The following is a 13,312-nucleotide window of genomic DNA, read 5'->3' as shown; positions in this document are numbered from 1 at the left end:
GTCGGGAGAAATAGACGATGAGGAGGAGCCTCCCAAGCGAGCTCAGCACAATCTTGGATTCTTGAAAGATGCCAACCTCGAAGACTTTGTGTCACCAAGAAGTCGGGGTTTCTTCAAGAAGGTGCGACTTCCAATGGATTTTCTCCACTATGATCCTAAGGAGTGGCCGAATCGTGGTGATTATCAGGAGGCCTGCCGACTCGTTAATGGTTTGGAGGTTGTGAATGATCATGCTGAACGAGGGGTCTCTCTCGTCCAAGCATACAACCGGCTCCTCATGAAGGATGAAGAACAGCTGCAGTTCCTCCTCCAAGTTGTTAGCGAGCACTGGAAGCTATACCCGGACACCCGGAAGGAAACCTTGGCACAAACCAGGCAACAGTGAACGGAGTGGTGCCCGTGATACCCCTGTCCTTGAGCAGCTAATACCCACTAAGTTTACTGTTTTAGAGTGGGGGGGACCTGGATGACCAGAGCCAAAGTATACTTCCATACATAGAGACCACCCAAAGAGTGGCCTTCAAACGCCGTGGACTACCAATAAATATTAAACAATCTTCGCAAAAATTTTACTGAATCATTTTTGGACCAAACTGACTCGATGAGAACCCTGAGAGCGGTAAAAAGAGAATTTTTAAATTTTGCGTATAGTATGAGGGCCACCCTAATAGATATTGTATTCTGTATATGTATATATGAATTTTTGTTTGTGATAACAAACGCTCTAATTGGTTAGGTAAAACCCCATCGTTAGGTGGGGTATCATATATCGGGGTACTTTTAACATGTACTTCAATGTGGACCATTTACTAGCCATGGGTTTCCCCCCAAACCAAGTCCAAAACCCACCCAGATGAACCCCAAAACAGGTTTAATGGCAATCAAAATGGCCTAACAGCTGTCAAGGAAGCTAACCTAAGTCTAACACCTGTAAATAACTCACCTATCTATCTATCTTTCTATCTATTGCCGGACGCCTCAATCCCGTTCGGGGTGGCCACAAACAAATCGCCTCCACGTTGCCCTGTCCCCCGCCATTTCACTGCCCTGCTTCCAACTCACACACACCCTCTCTCATATACCTCTCCACCCCATCCCTCCATCTCATCCTCGGCTTACCCCTCCTTCTTCCCCCCTCCATCTCACTCACATACACTCTCCTCATCAGTCTCTCACTCTCCATCCTCTCCACATGGCCAAACCACCTCAGTGTATTCCTCCTAACGCTTCGTATCACATCCACATCTACACCACAACGCTCCTTTATATCCTCATTTGTCAGCCTGTCTCTCCATGTGACTCCACAGGCTCCTCTTAACTCATTTCCACTGCTCTCACTCTTGACTTGTGTCCTTCCAGCAACGTCCAAGCTTCACTTCCATACTTTAGAGTTGGTATCACAATACTTCGTACTGTCATGTAGTAACTTTTTCACATCCATGCTCACTTCCCTGCTTCTTATCACTGCTTTCAGGGAACCAGCAACCTTTCTTTCCTGCTGTACCCTTTCAAGCACTTCACCCTCCAAACCTCTGTCCTTACTCATCACACTACCCAAGTACTTAAACGTACTCACATTTTCCAATTCCTCACCATTCAACCTCGCTGTACATTCACTGACTTCACCTCTCTCAAAGACCATCACTTTACTCTTCCCTACGTTCACCTTTAGGTTCCGTTTCTTACTCACCCAAACTCATCCACCAAGCCTTGCAGCTCTCCTTCGTCTTCACTCAACAACACTGTATCATCTGCAAACAACAGTACAGGGAGTTTCCAAACACTACCCTCTCTCACCAGGGCCACTCCAACATCCACTGCCTTACCTTGTACCTCTTTTATTACCCCATCCATGTACAGATTGAACAACCATGAAGACATGACACATCCCTGTTTCAACCCAACCTTCAAAGAGAAAAATTCACTCAGTTCACCATCCACGTGCACTGCAGCCTTAGCACCATCATACATACTCTTCACAGCATTCAGCAACTTCCCATCTACTCCACAATTATATTCTTAATACTTTCCACAATCTTTGTCTATCCACCCTGTCATATGCTTTCTCCAAATCCATGAAAGCCGCTTACAACTTCTTTCCCTTCTCTAGAAACTTTTCCACTAAAGATCTAAGAATAAAGATCTGATCTACACAACCTCTTCCCTTCCTAAAGCGTCCCAGTTCTTCTCCAACTAATTCCTCTGTTCTTTCTCTAACTCTGTCAATAAGTATATATCCTACCATACACTTTTCCTATTATACTGAGAAGACAAATGCCCCTATGATTACCACACACTTCTTTTTCCCCTTTTCCTTTGTACAAGGGATTAATTATACCTGACTTCCAATCCTCCGGGACTCTAGCTTCCTACCAGGCCAATCTGCACATCTTTCACATCCATTCTATTACTATGTCTCCCCCATGCTTCAGCATTTCACCACACACTCCATCAATTCCTGGGGCTTTCCCCAATTTAACTTTCTTCATTGCTTCCACAACTTCTGTCCTACTGATTTCTTCATGTCTTCTCACCTCCCTCTTTCTCCCAGCCATTCCCCAGCCACTTATACTCACATTCCTTCCATCTTCTATGTTCAACAATTCCTTAAATTGTTCTCTCCATCTGCTCACTTTTTCTCCCTTCTCCACTAATAATCTACCATTTTTATATTTCACTCCCTTGCTAACTTTACTTCCACCCTGTCTTACTCTTTCACCTCTTTCCAGAACATTTTCTTACAGTCCCTCCACTTTACACTCAAATTCCTTCCAAATTCCTCATCCACTCTCTTCTTACTCTTTCTTACTAATCTTTTCACCTCTCTCATTCTTTCTACATACAACTCTCTTCCGCCTCTCAACTCACCTAAACCAGCATATATAATCTGAACATCATCAAATATAAGTCTAGAAAAAATCAAGCTTAGTAAACTGTACCCCAAAATGACAATATTCACCCCACCTGTGTCGAAAACGCATTAATTGAGGTCTAAAAGCAGTTTTTAAATCAACCTAAACACACAATTTTAGTCTAAAATATTATCAAAATCGGTAAGAAAAATCAAAACCCATCATTAAACCGGGGTTTGGCCATTGTTAGGAGGGGTATGGTTCAATTTCTACCCCCATCATTAAGCTGGGGTATCACATCTAGGGGTATCGTATGTCGAGGTATTACTGTATACCTTGCAGAATGCTGAAAATTTACCCTACAGAGCTTTCAATCTGCTAATAACTAGTTAACTATTATGGCACTGTAGGAACACCAATTGATTCTTTCAGTAAGACATCAATATACTGTATGGAACAGCAAATCATACTGAAGCTGTTCCATAAGCAGTTTTTTAGCTAATTTGTATTGTATGTAGAGAAAGTTAACTTTGTGTTGCGTGGCAAATTAACTTTGTATTGTGTGGAGAATATTAATTTTGTGTTGTCTAAACTAACATTTTGTTGTTCCATTTAACCAGCCCCATCCCAACCGATTCCACCACTGACTCCCCCCAATCCTGACCAATTTTGGACAAATTTTTTTTGGCTCAAACCTCCGCTTTTGGTGAGAAACATCGAAAATTCATAGAGAAGTCGCTCACCTGAGGTTTAAAATACTCGATACAGGTAGGAGTACCCCTTACCTTACTAGGTTTTCTGTCAGGCTGGCTCCAAAGAAAACGAGTTCTATGGGGGGGTAACTATTCCACACCACTCATAAACAGTATTTATTTATTTATTTATTTATTTGGTACGAATTTATATGTTGTACGAGAGTATATTGGTTTTCGCACAGTAATATAGGCAATATAAGGATTGTTTCACTCACCAAACACATCAACATATGTGACCTTTTTTGGCAACATTACCTGATCATTTCTGACTGTCTTCCTTTAATGCTATATAAACTATGTTCTCCACATTGTCATCGATTGGGGAATCACTCTGGCCCTGAATTTCGTACCATGGCACGCCATGTCTTTACTGGCCAGGTCACCGGTAACAGGTGAATTGCCGAGACAATGGCGTGCCGGGGGGAGGGAGGTTATGCAGTGTAAGGTATTGTCCCTGCTTGGAATCTTGTAGAGGAAGGTGTCCCCTGTATATATTCCAAAAATTACGCATGAAAATTGAAAATCGTGCAAATTAGGGACCTTGCAATTGATACGCATTTATATACGTCAATGAGACTGTCTATCTATCTACCTATTGCCAGATGCCTCAATCCCGTTTGGGGTGGCCACAAACAAATCGCCTCCAAGTCGCCCTGTCCCCCGCCATTTCACTCCCCTCCTCCCAACTCACACCCCCCTCTCTCATATACCTTTCCACCCCATCCCTCCATCTCATCCTCGGCCTCCCCCTCCCTCTTTCCCCCTCCACCCCACTCACATACACTCTCTTCGTCAGTCTTTCACCCTCCATCCTCTCCACATGGCCAAACCACCTCAGTGTGTTCCTCATAACGCTTCCTATCACATCCACATCAACACCACAATGCTCCTTTATATCCTCATTCGTCAGCCTGTCTCTCCATGTGACTCCACAGGCTCCTCTTAAATAACTCATTTCCACTGCTCTCACTCTTGACTTGAGTCCTTCCAACAACGTCCAAGCTTCACTTCCGTACATTAGAGTTGGTACGAAAGTGAAGCTTGGACGTTGTTGGAAGGACACAAGTCAAGAGACTAACAGTGACAAAATGTGTGGACGTATATATACGTCACCAGGGCGTGGCGGATTAACCTATGTGTTGTCTAAACTAACGTATTTTTCTTGCGTTATCTTTCAAATGACCTAAGAATTTCTTATTCTCTAACTCTTACTATATTTTCATATTCCTTGTAGGAAGCCCTGTCTTCTGATGACAAAGGCCTTTTTCCATTATAACTTGAAATTACAGTATGGCTTATTATAAAAGATATAGGCAGATACAGCATGAGCTCAAGGAACTGTTGGTCAGTAGTGGTGAAGAGGAAGATGACTGGTCTCGTCAGAGAAATATAATTCCCAAACTAAGCCATAATAAGTGGGAGCTAAAGGAACTGTTGGTCAGTAGTGGTGAGGAGGAAGATGACTGGTCTTATCAGAGCTCTAAAATTCTCAAACTTAGCCATAATACCGAGCAAAATTGTGAAAGAACATATTTATCCCCATTAACTTTTACTGCATCTGAAGAATCAAGTACAGCAAATGATGAGAGTGACCACCATGAACCTGATAGACCACTCGAAGAAGGAATAGCTATTTGGGCATCTAAAAATAACATTACACGTCAGGCACTTAATGAGCTGTTAGAATTATTAAGAAAAAATGGTCACGCCCTACCAAAAGATGCATGCACTTTAATGAAAACTCCAAGATATGTAGAAGTATTAGGAAAATGTGGAGGACACTATTTTTATTTTGGGATTGAATCATGTTTGCAAAATATATTGAGAATTCATCCAGATTTGATGGAAGAAAATGATTCAGTCAAACTTAATGTTAATATAGATGGTATTCCCTTACACAAATCAAGTAATGAACAGTTCTGGCCTATACTGATAAAGTTTAGCTGCTTTAGGACAGCATTAGTTGCACTTTATTGTGGAAAAACAAAAACAAATTCTGTAGACAGTTTTTTGAAAGATTTTCTCCAAGAATACAAACAGCTTTCAGAGAATGGTTTAGTTTTGCTGGGAAAAAACTGACAGTAAAAATTGTTTCCTTTATCTGCGATGCATCTGCCTGATCATTTATCAAATGCATCAAAGGGCACAATGGATATTGCGCATGTGAAAGATGTGAAGTTAAAGGAACTTGGGAATCAAATGTTCTTGTACTTGACTCAACACAGCCCTGTATTGAAAGAACTGATGAGAAATTTAATCAGGAACAGTACAAAGATTCTCATCAGTTAGGGAAAAGTCCTTTAATCCATTATGGAATATCTTGTGTGAAAGGATTTCCATTGGATTATATGCACATGATTTGCCTTTGTGTCACTAGAAGAATGCTGCTTTTTCTCATAAGAGGTCCAAAGAAATGCAGACTCTCACAGCATCAAATAAGTTTAATGTCTGCCTCTTTAGAAGGCCTGTCAGACAAGCTACCAAGTGAATTTGCCAGACAACCGATATCACTAGCTGTAATTGATCGCTGGAAGGCCACCGAATTTAGACAGTATATTTTATATACATGTATTGTTGTCCTGAAAGTTTTTGTTTCTGACATTATATACAAACACAATCTTTTGCTTACTGTGGCCTTATCAATTTGATTGAATTCTAATGATATTGTACGTAATTCGTACCTTTCATATGCAAGAGAATTACTTAAATGTTTTGTGCAACAGTGTCGAGATATATATGGTCGAAGTTTCATTGCATGCAACGTTCATAATCTTCTCCACTTGGCTGATGATGTGGAGAATTATCAGTGTTCCCTTAATGACATCTGTTCTTTTCCATATGAAAATGAACTTCACAAAATAAAACAGTTGGTGAGGTCATCAAACGATCCAGTTTCTCAGGTTTTCAGAAGGCTTGCAGAAAAGGAATGGAGTAATGAATCTAAAGAGGCTGAAGCGTGTCACAAAATGTATATATCTACAAAGCACAGAAATAATTGTTTCATGTTGGAAAATGAAGATTTTGTGTTCCTTAGGAGACAAATATGTAAAGAATACTATCAAGTTGATGTTCTTAGCCAAAGCCATACTGTAATTTTTTTTACTGAACCATGCAGTTCCAAACTCATTAACATTGTGTTCATGAAGAAGAACAATAATTTCAAACAGAAGTTATTCACTCAAAGCAGCTGTGTAGAAAGGTGATGAAATTGCCATACAAAGATGGCCTGGTTTTAGTACCAGTCCTACATGACATTACCTGTTAGATAGTACTACTAACAAATTAAACAAGATAAACAAGTTCAAAATTGTTTTTGGCATGTATCCCTCTTATGTACCTTCTATGTCCTTTGCCTCAAAACTCTTCTTTTCACCCCTGTGTCTTGTATGCCACCTGTGAAGACTGCCAAAACACCCCTGATTGCTCCTCCGTGATTTATGAAAAGAATATTGCTTGGGTGAGATATTTTATTGTTTATAGACTACTTAATTAATAAATTGCATATTTATGTCAATAAATGAAAATACGAGAATGCTCAGCTATTCTGTAAATTTTACTGATAACCTTTTTCCGCTCATATATTCAAAGGTACAGTAATTTGCACAATGATACACTCATAAGTTCGTATGTTCTGCTTTTAAGCACATATAAGTACGAATTTCATTTGTTTCTTGCAGTTCACTTGGGGTTAATGAACTTTGAGGTGGGATTTTACGTCAAAATTTTGGCATTTCTAACATGTAAGCTTCATGTTTCCTGGTGCTTGTATGAGAGAAAGTAGGCAAAAAAGGGTGAAGTTTTGGTTGATCATATTCCTCACCCCTACCCTATTTTCTCAACATTCTTAAGGGGAAAATTGACTATTATACAGTTTTCCGTTATAGGTTTAATGTTGTTGGAACGGAACCAGAACTTATAGTGGGGAATTCCTGTGCATAATTGTGCCGGGTTGAATTTTTAAAGTACCGTGGTATCTATAGTACCTGTTTATAATAGCAGATATTATACATGAAAGAAAGCATGCTAAGCATGGATGTACCACACTGATAATCTTATATTCTTAGAATGTGGAAACGAGCAGTGTGGGTGGAGGGTAAGAAAGAAGAGGAGGGTGTGGTGCCATCTAATTGGGTGGTAGAAGAGAACCAAACTTTGTTTGGCCGCAAGGAGTTATTGCTGTGAAAGCCCTTCGTAATCGGCAAGAACCAGACCCTAAATCATGGAGGAAATTTCTGATAAAAAAAGTGAAGATAGCTTCTGGTAGGTATTTTACTTCTGCCTTACTGTTACTGCATGACATTCACATTCTTTTATGGATGCTAACCTTATAATCACTATTTTTATCACCGTTTTAACAGTACCTGAATTTTGAATTAGTTAATGCTTTAAAGCAATAAAATCCCAAGAGTATATATAAATGCTGTGGTTACCTCTGGCCCAGTTTCTAATGTAGACGACTATATACAGTAGTTATCTTGTTTAGAGGTTGCTGAAAAATCAAGGTACGGAACATCAAGTCCAATACAGTCTAGTACTGTACTGCATTTATAGCTTCACGATTTTCTGTTTTTGTAACATATGATCATGAAGCATGGAATATGGGAGTAGCAGAGAGGAAAAGGCTGAATGTAATGGAGATGAGGTGTCTAAGGAGTATGCATGGAGTGACGCGTATGGATCGAGTGAGAGATGCAGTGCGAAGGAGATCTGGTGTAATGAAAAAGATGGCTGATCGAGCTGAACAGAGTGTTGCAGTGGTTTGGGCATATGGAGAGAATGGATGAAGAGCAATTGGTGAAAAGGATAACGATCTGATGTGAGAGGTGTAAGGCTGAGAGGAAGACCACGAATGGGTTGGGTGGACAGTGTGAAGACAGCGTTACTGTTGATGTGAAAGAGATGTCTGTAGAGCAACGAAGAGTGACTGTTCGTGTTAGAAATGAATGGAGAAAATTTGTGAATGTATAAATGAATGACGCGGCCACATGTGCGGGGAAGGGGATGGGTTTATTATGAAGGGGCAAGGGTAAACCAGCTCTGCTGTCTGGCCTTGCTGTAGATGTCGCTGCAGTTTACCCTAGTGCGGTGTGGTGCAGTGAGGGTCAGTCCCTTTTCCCCTAGAGGCTAAGTTATGAGTGAGTGAGTGTGTGTGTGAGGAGCTGGATGTTTATGTCTCCCTGTCTTGGCTATACTCCACTTTTTGCAGGAAAACAGCTTAGGTATATGTATGTATGTATGCATGATTATGCAACCTATATTCTACGGTTTATCTGCTGCTTGTGGGTCCATGTCAGTTTCATCACCACCTGTTTCAACTATGTACTCAGTTAAGATTAGTCTGAACCAAATGAAGGTTCAGGTTACCTTGACTAACGTATAAGCTCTTTGGTTATGGCATTTTTAAGCTAAATAATATCACAAAGTTTAAAAGAGTTATTGAAATGTTTGGTGGCTGAGATGTGTGATAAAAACAAATCCATTTTCAGACTGTTTTGAAGAATGTGACAGCTACCAGCTGACATCTACAGTGGAGAGTATAGAAGGTAACAGTGATCCTGATGAAGGTCTTCACTTCCGACAGAGGAGGAAACGACTTAAGAAGAATCTACCTGAGGACTTTGTCTGCAGTGAAAACTTGCATGGTAGGTAGGCCTAAATTCATATTTAAGATTTTACTAATGATGCTTAAAAAAAAAAAAAAAACTACATACAAATAAAAATAAAAAATGGCAGTGATTAAGATACCAGTACAGTTGTTGATTTATAAGTTTAAATAACAAGTTGAGAGAACTGAGAGGGGGGTAGCTGAGAAAAGGCTTCTACATATGGTTCAGGAAGCAAAACTCAAAACGTTGTCTCATTGAGGGAAGAAATACTCAAGAGGGGTTTCCCAGGGTACTTTGTCTCTCTTTTTCTTATTTTACAAAACACAGGGAATGTGGTGACAAATTTGTACACCCATATCACAGGGTAATTTTTATATGTGTAAGTAATTTGTAATGATTTTGCCACAGAATCTAACAACATGATGCCAGTCTCGCAGAAGACACTGGTCACAACCTCCCCAGAAACAGTGGCTTCTGCTCCTTCACTGGCGGTATTTCCAACGCCTCCTCCTTAGGTGTCCACCAAAACCCCTGGGATGATGGAGTTTAGTGCAGCCAAAGCTTCAGCATCCAACAAGAGTTCCAGGACATCTGACTATAATTGGTATGGTATTCATGCATTGGTACTGAATCTTTTTCTTATTCGTTGGTCTTGCCTATCCTTGAAACCCCCACCCCCCCCATGATGAAAATATCTTCAGGGTACCTTTTCCAGACATATCCTTCTTGCCTTTTCCACACTACGATGGAGCCTTTCTTTTAATATACTGCTCTACTCGTTTTCATCCATACAACTTACAGTTTCTCTCCTAATCTTTGAATCTACATCATAATCATTACCTAAGTGCACACCTCCATACCTTAAATCTCTGTTACTACCTTTGCATTCATTTTGCCAGTTATACTGAGGAGACCAGTTCCACTGAAGTTCGTATACTCCACTATAAGTCCCCTTGTAATGGTTTATTTAAATATGTTAGGTGAGTGTACATTGTACAGTATGTTAAAATACGGTACATATATGTGTGTGTGTGTGTGTGTGTGTTGTGTGTGTGTGTGTGTGTGTGTGTGTGTGTGTGTGTGTGTGTGTGTGTGTGTGTGTGTGTGTGTGTGTGTGTGTGGAGTACAGTGAGTGGATAGAATACGAAATAATGTGATCTGGGAAAGATACGGAGTGAGGAAGTCTGTGGACACCAGAATAGAAGAGAGTGTACTAAGATGGTATGGTCATGTGGAAAGAATGGATAACCAAAGAGTGGTGAAAAAGGCACATATGAGCGAATTTGAAGAAGGAAGGAGGAGAAGAGGCCAAGGAGAAGGTGGAGGGATATGGTGAATGAGTGTGTGAGGAAGAGAGGTATGGAAGTCGGTGAGGCTAGGGGACTGACAGGAGATCTAGCTGGCTGGATGAAGTTTGTGAGAAGCGGCGCATAATCGGGGATTTGGCACCACAGTGTTCGGATTGGCTCTATCGGATATGTTTATGTGAAGCTACAGAATGTGATGAATGTTTTGGCATATCAGATAGAGCCAGGATGCCGGGGGCGTGAATGACGGGTTAATGGAAACGTGGCCCATTGGATTGGGCATATTTGGGGTATCTGGACGTTGCTACTCCTCACCCTGCCCTAAGGTGGGAAAGGAGGTCCGGATGATATATATATATATATATATATATATATATATATATATATATATATATATATATATATATATATAGATAGATAGATAGATATAGATATAGATAGATATACATAGATAGATATAGATATAGATATATATAATGTGTGTGTGTGTGTAGTGGTGTTTTCAAGTTTCTTTTATATTTAGAGAGTATTTTCTGAAGACCTCTTCTTACACAGGAGCCAAGAGGAACCAAGTGACAGCCCTGACCAACATGATGGGAGACACCATGACAGACATTATCGAAGAAGCCATGACAAGGGTGACAGCCCTGACCAGCGTGAAAGGAGACAACATGACAGACATTATCGAAGAAGCCATGACAAGAGTGAGAGCCCTGACCAGCGTGATCAGAAACATGACAGACATTATCAAAGAAGCCATGATGGGAGACAACATGACAGACAAGAAGATGCTGAATCCAACTTCCCTATGGAACAAACAAGTAAGTTAGAATTCTACTATGAAGAATGGTATTTATTGATTACCTAAAAGACAAGGCTGAATACAGTGGAGGTAGAAATGACAGAGCCTTAATTGATGTACCCTGGCATGTGCAAGGTTAATTTAATTGCCTAACAGACAAAGCATAATGCAATAGTCCGCCACAGCCATTTTCAGTCTTTCTCACTATATTCTACCGAATGTGATGCTAAGTGGAGCCTTGCACTCTCTTATATGTCTTATTTATACTTGCCAATAATATTGGTAGTTGCATTTCTGCCACGCCTATTCACTTGTGAGAGAGACTGAAAGAGGGGATCAAATAACATCAGGTTGTGTGTTGAAAATTGTTGCTGAAGACAATGCATGTGTGGAAATAGATGTGACAAAATGCATGGTTCTCGATGAAATGTGTTTGACCCAGGATTGTGTCATATCAGCCTATATAATTTCCTTGTAATCAGGAAGGAATATGGTATTCCTCAGTCTTATATATTACTTTTTTCACTGGATTTCAGAAGCGAGTCTTACAACTTCTGCTGGATATCAGGAAAACATTTCTAATATGAACTCATATGCTGATAACTCGGCTAATACAGCTAGTATTCTAACAATCAAGCGGAATAATTCCCTGGAAGACGTACAAGCTGTGGAAGATGACCTGGCTGATTCAAGTTATTTCATGGAAATGTGTAACCAGTGCATCCGCATAGGTGGTTATAATACGAGATATATGGTTTCTAATTTGATTTGTAGGTTTATGTCCAAAAACCTAATGTGTCAGTACAACACGCTTGGTCAAAGGGGCAAGTTTCATTTTAGAAAAACAAAATTATACAGTGTGATCCGGGACAGTGTGCTTAAAAGGTTCTCAGATTCAAGTGAGACAGAAATACAAATGATGGTTGCAGTAAAATTGCTTAATGCCCTCAAACTAAAAGCAGAGGAAAATTAGTTGAACTAGAACAGTACTGACCACCCAGTGTTTTATGCATCACCTAGGTGAACTTTGACCTCAGGAATTGGAACAGGCTGATTTTTAACTGCTTGTGAATAGTTTGTGTCCCAATATATATATATATATATATATATATATATATATATATATATATATATATATATATATAGAGAGAGAGAGAGAGAGAGAGAGAGAGAGAGAGAGAGAGTGACTTTGAAGGAGGAAGGAGGTAAGTTAGTCCAAGGAGAAGGTGGAGGGACATGGTGAATGAGTGTGTGAGGAAGAGAGGTATGGAAGTCGGTGGGGCTAGGGGACTGACAGGAGATCGAGCTGGCTGGATGAATTTTGTGAGAAGCAGCGCATGATAAGGGATTTGGCACCCCATTTTAACATGACAGCGTTCGGATTGGCTTTATCGGATACGTTTATATGAAGCTACAGAATGTGGTGCATGTGTTGGCATATCAGATAGAGCCAGGATTCTGGGGACTTGATGAATGAAAGGAAGCATGGCACATTGAATTGGGCATATTTGGGCTCTCTGGACATTGCTACTCTTCACCCTGGCATAAAGTGGGAAAGGAGGTATATATATATATATATATATATATATATATATATATATATATATATATATATATATATATATATATATATATATATATATATATATATATATATATATATATATATATATATATATATATATATATATATATATATATATATATATATATATATATATATATATATATATATATATATATATATATATATATATATATATATATATATATATATATATATATATACATATATATATATATATATATATATATATATATATATATATATATATATATATATATATATATATATATATATATATATATACATATATATATATATATATATATATATATATATATATATATACTGTATATATATATATATATATATATATATATATATATATATACATATATATATATATATATATATATATATATATAT

The 13,312-nt window shown here is 39.1% G+C and overlaps 1 pseudogene; it reads left to right on the top strand.

Moving 5' to 3' along the window:
- The first annotated feature begins 7,672 nt into the window (after window positions 1–7,672).
- On the top strand, window positions 7,673–12,204 carry LOC145403622 (uncharacterized; annotated as a pseudogene).
- Window positions 12,205–13,312: the final 1,108 nt, after the last annotated feature.

Source organism: Coenobita brevimanus, chromosome 61 (genome assembly GCF_032717465.1).
Source record: "Coenobita brevimanus isolate Jiangsu-jjx chromosome 61, ASM3271746v2, whole genome shotgun sequence".
NCBI classification, from domain to species: Eukaryota; Metazoa; Arthropoda; class Malacostraca; order Decapoda; family Coenobitidae; genus Coenobita; species Coenobita brevimanus.
Note: the sequence above shows the minus strand (reverse complement) of the source record. Positions and strands in the feature narration are given on the sequence as shown.